The sequence below is a fragment of the Myotis yumanensis genome, unplaced genomic scaffold, assembly GCF_028538775.1.
Source record: "Myotis yumanensis isolate MYYU_CA2020_CCGP unplaced genomic scaffold, mMyoYum1.0.hap1 SCAF_3, whole genome shotgun sequence".
Lineage (NCBI taxonomy): Eukaryota > Metazoa > Chordata > Mammalia > Chiroptera > Vespertilionidae > Myotis > Myotis yumanensis.
Genome location: NW_027223754.1, coordinates 171,122,982 through 171,131,301, shown reverse-complemented (window position 1 = coordinate 171,131,301; position 8,320 = coordinate 171,122,982). Strand labels below are relative to the sequence as shown.

Genomic DNA, 8,320 nt, shown 5'->3' with positions numbered 1-8,320 from the left:
GCTTAGCACTTACAGGTAATATCGAAGACCGAGCTGTTTTTCTGAGGTAGCTCAACAGAATGCTTAGAGCCAGACTGATGGTTCCTAATCTTAGCTCTACAGCTTACTCCCTGCATAACTTCAGAAAAGTTATTTAAATTTTTTGGACCTCAGTTTCCTTATCTGTAAAGTGATCATGATAATAATGCCTCGTGGAATTATTGCGGAATGATCTACATAAAGTACTGTGACTGGAATACTGTAAGCTCTGTATAAACATTTGCCTTTACCAGCTGCTCCCGCTTACTCTGAATGCCAGGGAGACTCGAAAGTCCCAAAGCTTAGTGGATTTGCAGGTAGCCCATCATCCTGGAACCCACTGAGTCCTCCCAAGGGGCAACCAGCCAACCTCCGATTCCTTCTGCCCAGGGTTTTCTGTGGCCTTCCAGACAAATAGAAGTTTACATATAATTATACTTATTTCTATTCTAGGTTTTTAAAATATATATTTTTATTGATTTCAGAGAGGAAGGAAGAGGGAGAGACAGAAACATCAATGATGAGAGAGAATCATTGATTGGCTGCCTCCTGTACACCCCCTACTGAGGATTGAGCCTGCAACCCAGGCACGTGGCCCTGGTCAGAATCAAACGAGGGACCCTTCAATCCACAGGCCGATGTTCTATCTACTGAGCCAAACCAGCCAGGGCTATTCTAGGTTTTTTAAAAAATGAGAGAGGTATAGAATCAGCTGGAAGTTGTAAAATATTTGAGTTGTCTTGGTTCTACTCTGGAACTATTTTTTAATCTACATTTTTGTATCTAAATATTTATCAAAGTATTTATCACTTAGCTTCTTGGGTCCTCAATTGTCTCACTTGTAAAATGAAAGGATTGTACTGAAAATATCTCAGGTATGAAATTAGAAACCTCTAGCTTTCTATTCATGTGACAAGATGATGTTTGGTGTGGTGTGGTCTGAGAGAGAGGTAGAGTCTTACTTGCTACTTGAATCAGATCCGTAGCTCAAATACCACCCACTGTTGGTGGCAGCTGCTTAAACTGTAGGTTTCTAGAAATCCTATAATTTCTTGTTATTATAGAGAATAAAGGCCCAAAATGAATTGGAATGTTTATAATTATATGTATTTCATGACTCAATTGCTGTAAAACTGAACTAATTTGAAATAACAGAATTTTATAGGTTTGAAAGTTTCTAAAATCCTTACAAATCCAAGCATAAATTTTAAGTTTAAATGAGGAAATGTATATACTAGTACGTAAAAGTTCTCCACACTGCCCTAGCCGGTTTCGCTCAGTGGATAGAGCATTGGCCTGCGGAAGGGTCCCGGGTTCGATTCAGGTCAAGGGCACATGCCCAGGATGTGGGCTCAAACCCCAGTAGGGGGCATGCAGGAGGCAGCAGATCAATGATTCTCTCTCATCATTGATGTTTCTATCTCTCTCTCCCTCTCTCTTCCTCTCTGAAATTAATAAACATATATTTTACAAAAAAAGTTCTCCACACAGTTAATACATTTTACAAATGTAAGATGTGATCATTTGTAAAATCAATCTGGTCTTAACTTATATAACAGAAGAGCTTTATAATAATGGAGATGGAAACTTCTGGTTATTTAGCAAGTATATACTAGTAGAAGTCATTGTTCCTTGACTGACATCAAAGGGTTTCTACCGGCTAAGATGTCCAAGTTAGATTTCATGTATATGAAGTCATGCCAGTTGTTAAGAGGATAAGCGGCTTTACTTTGATGGTTTTGAGTTTCCACATTTGCTTCCAGCTACTCTGCCAGAAGCACACACCCCCATGCTGCCCAAACCGAATAAATTTCTCTGATGTTTTTAATAGCAAGACATTTTTTCCACTAACGTTTTACTTTTATCAGATAGTGGAATGACTTAGCTGTTGGCAAAATGTGTTCGTCTATTATTATGGCTCTTAGTATATCGTGTAGTGGTTAATTTTATAGCATTCTTTAACATATAGCTTGGGTCTATCTTTGAAGTAATATAATGATTCATTTACCCATGCATATATGAAAGACAATTTCTGGTGCAAAATAGTGCAAAAATACATAATCATGCCTGGCATAATGTTTATAACATTAGCTCATCTCTTCACATACTCTGCAGCATCCTTCTTGGTAATACTAGCATATATATACTAGAGGCCCAGTGCATAAAAATAGTGCACGGGTAGGGTCCCTAGGCCTGGCCAGTGATCAGGGTCAATTGGGACCTTCCAGCTGCCGGCTGGGGCCTCCTTTCACTCAGTGCTTCCCCCTGGTGGTCAGCACACGTCATAGCAAGCGATTGGTCTCCCGGTTGAACTCCTGTGGGGACAATTTGCATATTATCCTTTTATACACACACACACACACACACACACACATATGTATAGTATACTTATTGTTTTCAGAGAGAAAGGGAGAGGGAGAGAGAGATAGAAACATCAATGATGAGAGAGAATCATTGATAGGCTGCCTCCTGCACGCCCCTACTGGGGATAGAGCCCAGACATGTGCCCTTGACTGGAATTGAAACTGGGACTCTTAGGTCGGCAGGCCGATGCTCTATCCACTGAGCCAAACAAGCTAGGGCTCTTGGTATTTTTTTAAAAATATGTTTCTTGATCATATAGTCATTGTTTCACTAAGCACCTCAATAGCTCTCCAGGATTATTATTGACTAGACTTTCATATATGTGATTATTTTTAAATTTTATATTCCAATTTAATACAGTAAAACAAACTCTTCTATGAATTTTACAAATGCATGTAACCACCTCAGTAGTCAAGGTGTAGAACAGTTGCATCATCCAAAAAAGTTCCCTCTGCAGTCCCTTTGCAGTTAACCCTTCCCCCAACCTCTGACTCCTGGCAACTACTGATCTGTTCTTCACCCTACAGTTGTCCTTTCTAAAATGCCATATAAGTGGAACATACAGATGGATGTGTGTAGCCTTTAGAGTGTGGCTTCTTTCACTTAGAACAATGTATTTGGAGATTCATCAATGTTGTTGCTTGTATCAATAGTTTGTTCCTTTCTATTGCTGAGTGGAATTTCATTATAAACATATATTTCATAAGAGTTGTTTCCAAGTTTTGGTGATTATGAAATAACACTGCTATAAAGATTTGTATACAGGGTTTTGTGTGAATATGTTTTTATTTCTCTTGCATAAATACTTAGGACTAGAATTATTAAGTCACATAGTATTTTATGTTTAAATTTTTACGAAACTGCCAAACTTCTTCCTAATGTTGCTGTACCATTTTACATTCCTACCAGCTATAAATGAATGTTCTATACTCATACAGCACTTAATATTGTCAGCCTTTTTTTTTATTATTATTGCCATTCATGTGAGTATGTATCAGCATCTCATTGTGGTTTCAATTTGCATTTTCTTATGACAAACAATGTGAGCATTTCTTTCATGGTCTTATTAGCCATTCCTGTATTTTCTTTTGTGAAGTGTTTATTCAAAACTTCGCTCATTTAAAAATTTTGAATTTTTTTTCTTATTAAAGTTTTAAAAATTATAGTAAAAGAGATATATGTACTACTATGTGTAATACTTTAAATAATAAAAAATTGTAGTAAAATATACATGTTTAACTTTTTAACCATTTGTAAATACAGTAGTATCCTATATAATAAAAGGGTAATATGCAAATCAACCGAACAGCAGAACAGCCCGTCACTATGATGTGCACTGCGGTGGCCAACCACCCATCCTCCTCCATCGGCCCCCCTATCTTCCAGCCTTTCCCCCCAGCCACCTGACCCCCATTGCCCCCCCACCCCACCCAGGCTCAGGCATTGAGCATCTGCCTACCTAAGGCCGCTCCAGTGGGTGACCTGCCCCCATATCTACAGCGCCCTGGACCAGATGGCCGCAAGATCAACGTGGCCAAATTCACCCACAACAAGTGCTCCACCTTCATCATGACTGACCTGGTGGCCAGGGCCCTGGACATCCCACTGCTGGACAACATCATCAACTTCAGCTTCCCAGCCAAGGGCAAGCTCTTTCTGCACCGTGTGGGTCGTGTGGCCTAGGCTGGCCGAAGTGGCGCAGCCTACTGCTTGGTGGCCCCAGACGAGGTCCCCTACCTGCTGGACCGTCACCCTCACCCACCCCCACGAGGAGCCCTCAAGTGTGGTCAGGGTGGATAGCGTGCTGGGCTGGGTGCCACAGAGGTGGTAGACCAGTGGTTCTCAAGCTTCTGGCCCTTTAAATACAGTTCTTCATGTTGTGACCCAACCATAAAATTATTTTCGTTGCTGCTTCATAACTGTAATGTTGCTACTATTATGAATCATAATGTAAATATCTGATATGCAGGATGGTCTTAGGCGACCCCTGTGAAAGGGTCGTTCAATCGCCAAAGGGGTTGCAACCCACAGGTTGAGAACCGCTGTAGACGATGAGGACTGCGGCCTCTGGAACACCCTGGAGGCATCCTTGGAGCTGCTGGGCCTGGGCCTCGTGGCCGACAATGCCCAGCAGCAGTATATGCGCTGGTGGCCAGCGCCCTCGCCAGAGTCCATCAAGCGGGCCAAGGAGCTGGGCCTGCACCCCCTCTGCAGCTTGAGCTTCCAGGAGGAGGAGCTAAAGTGGCTGAGGCTGGTGGCCAGCATCAAGCAGTACCGCTGGTGAGTGACCATCTTTGAGATCAACGCCTCCAGCCGGAACCTGAGCAGCCAGGTGATGCGGGCCAAGTGACAGAAGGACTGCAAGGCCATCGCCAGCTTCCAGCAGGGCCGAAAGGAGGGCCTGACTGGCCCAGCCCTGAGCTGCCCAGTGCAGCAGGTGGAGCAGCCTGGAAAAGAGGAGGAGGAAGAGGAGGAGGAGAAGGAGGAAGAGGAAGAGGGAGTGTGGAGGTCATCGGCCCAAACAGCAGCAGCCAGGACCTGAGCGGGGAGCCAAGAGGCGGAAGGAGGAGGACCGGACACTGGACCAGGATTTCTATGTCCCCTATTGGCCCAAAGGACTTCGACAGTGAACGGGGCCTGAGTGTTGGTGGGGTCAGGGGTGCCTTTGAGCAACAGGTGGCCAGCGCTGTCCTGGACCTGATGGGGGACGAGGCCCAGAACCTGACCAGGGGCCAGCAGCAGCTCCTGGAAGAAGAAGCAGTTTGTAGGACAGTCAGGACAGGAGGACAAGAAGAAGGTCAAGAAAGTGGTTGCTACATCAGCAGCTCCTACAAGTGGGACCTCTACCAAAAGTGGAAGCAGAAATAGAAAATCGCCAAACCCTCAATGCTTGAGCCCCAGTGGGCCGCCAGCAGTCGGTCTTGTCGGCAGCGGTGCTGTTTCACCCAATCCAGTTGGGGCACATGTAGGAGGCAACCAATTGATGTGTCTTTCTCACATCCATGTTTCTCTCTCTGTCTCTCGCCTTCCCTTCTACTCTAAAAATCAAAAACAAAATATGCATACATACACACATATACATAAATACATAAATATTAGGGGGCTGAGGGACAGGGTCCCACAGGTGCACAAATTTCGTGCATCGGGCCTCTAGTTAAATATATTTACAATGTTGTGTAACCATTATCACTATTGATACCCAAAACTTTTCATCATTCCCAAAACTCTGTACCCACCAAACACTAATATTGCCCTCATCTTTTTCCCCCCCATTCCCTGGTAACCTATATTCTAATTTGTGTCTCTATTAATTTTTCTATTCTATGTACCTCATATAAGTGGAATTATGCAATATTTTGCCTACTGTGTCTGACTTATTTCCCTAATCATAATGTTTCAAAGTTCATCCATGTTGTATCATATATCAAAATTGCATTCCTTTTTATGGCTGAATAATATGCCAGTGTTATCTAATTATTGAATTTAAAGAGGTGTCTTTGTATTCTGTTCATAGATATATTATTTGCAAATATTTTCTTCCAGTCTTTTGCTTGCCATTTTCTCTGGGACTTTTGAAATAGGAAAATATTTTAATTTTGGTGAAGTCATTGTATCAATTTTTCCATTTAAGATTTTTTCCATTTTATGATTTTGATTTCATATCTAAGAACTCTTTACCTAATCCAATAGCACAAAGATTTCTCCTGTGAGTTCTTCTAATGTTTCAAAGCTTTACATTAGGTCTATGATTCCTTTTGAGCAAATCCATAATAATAAAAGGGTAATATGCTAATTAGACCGGACGTCTTCTGGACGTCATTCCGGACATCCTTTCTGTCAAAGCCGGGGCTGGAGGGAAGCCAGCCTGGGTCCTGGGTGCCTGTGGGTGGCCTGAGGGAAGCCAGCTCGGGTCCCGGGTGCCAGAGGGAAGCTGGTGCTGGCAGCTGGGGGAAGGAAGGCCCACTCTTGTATGAATTTTCGTGCATTGGGCCTCTAGTTTTAATATAAAGTATCAGGTATGAATTGAGTTTATATTTTGCATGTAGATCAAATTGTTCAAGCAGTTTGTTGGAAAGTCTAACCTTTCTCCATTGAATTGCCTTTGCATCATTGTCAGAAATTAATTGACTGTATTTTGAGAGTTTAATTCTGGCTCTATCATGTTCCATTGATCTAAGTAGCTATCCTTTGGCCAAAACCACAGTCTTGATTACTAAAGGTTTATAGTAAAGTAAGTCTTGAAGTCAGATAGTGTGAGTCTTCCAACTTCCTTTTCAAAGTTGTTTTGGCTATCCTAGTTCATTAGCTTCACATATAAATTCTAGAGTCAGCTTGTTGATATTTCCAAAAAATTCTGCTGAGATTTTGATTGGGATTGGAGAGCATCTATAGATCAATTTGATGAGAATTGACATTTCAACATTTGTGATTATTTTTGGATGCAACTATCTAATTCTAAATTTCTGTAACAAATCCCCCACTTCTACTAAATAAAACACAGTTTCCTCTTATCTTGGCTAATCTAATACAGATATTTAAAATGAAGTTCTTTCTGTAACAATTGAGTTTTTTCCAGGTGGTTGTATGTTGTAATAGATTACTCTCTGCTGTTAAGTTTTAGTGATACAAAGCTATGGTCATTTTTTATTTATTGTTTTAATTGCATTATTATTATTAACACTAGAGATCTGATGCATGAAATTCGTGCAAGGAGCTCGGCCCTCACAGCTCAGGGTTCATCCGGAAGGTCGTTCAGAAGGTCATTTGGCTGTCCGGTCTAATTAGCATATTATGCTTTTATTATTATAGATGATGATGCTTTTTCTTTGGTTTTGTAACTATTTATATCTTTACATGAGCTAAAGTCATTCGGTGTTTTATTGATTGATTATAGTAAAATATACATAACACAAAATGTACCATTTTAACCATTTTTATATGCATCAAGTACATTCACATTGTTGTGCAACCATTACCACCATCCATATCCAAAACTTTTTTCATCTTCCCAAACTGAAACTCTACCCATTAAATAATAACTCCCGTTTCCTCCTGTCTCACAGCCTCTGGCAACCACAATTCTACTTTCTGTCTCCATGAATCTGATTATTCTAGGTGCTTTGTGTAAGTGGAATCACACATATGTTTCACTTAACATATGTTGAATTACATCCATGTTGAAGCATGTTTCAGAATTTCCTCCCCTTCTGATAATATTCCATTGTGTGTGTGTGCGTCATTTTTTTGTTATCCATTTATCCATCAATGGATACTTGGCTTGTTTTCTCCTTTTGGCTATTTATAATGTTTCTATGAACATAAATGTACAAATATCTGTTGAGTCTCTGCTGTCAATTATTTTTGGTATATCCCCAGAAGTGGAATTGCTGGATCATGACAATTCTCTGTTTAATTTTTTGAGAAACCACCACATTATTGAGCTAAAGTCTTAAGAGAGTGATTTACATATTTAACATAGCCTTTTATATGTTATTGCCAGATTTGTGAGAAGTCTTTAGAAAAGGAAATGGACTTTAGATATTAATGGACAATAGTGTGACTAGTGGGGACATTCAGGAAGAACTTATTGAGAGGACAGATATTTCAATGAAGAATTTCTGACATCTCCTTGTACTTACACTACTACTAGAGCCATGGTATGTTTACAGCATCATTATTTGCTTTCTAAAATTCTAATGTCAGAATATATTCAGAATGTGAACTTACTATTTTTAAATTTTATTTGTTTGCAAAAAGAAAACCTGACATTCCAAATTCCTTAGCTCTGGAAACAGCTTTCCTACCAGGCTTTAAAAAATTTAATAATTTCTATAATAAGCCATTTTTTGACTTCATAAGAATTTACTATGATACTGTTTTTTAAATTCTATGAAAAGCAAGTAAAGGATACAAAAACTACAAAGAACTAAATGTTTAT

At 40.4% G+C, this 8,320-nt stretch overlaps 1 pseudogene; it reads left to right on the top strand.

Annotated features, from left to right (window-relative positions):
- Nucleotides 1-207: 207 nt before the first annotated feature.
- LOC139006443 (ATP-dependent RNA helicase DDX54-like) lies at nt 208-7,510 on the top strand (annotated as a pseudogene).
- Nucleotides 7,511-8,320: the final 810 nt, after the last annotated feature.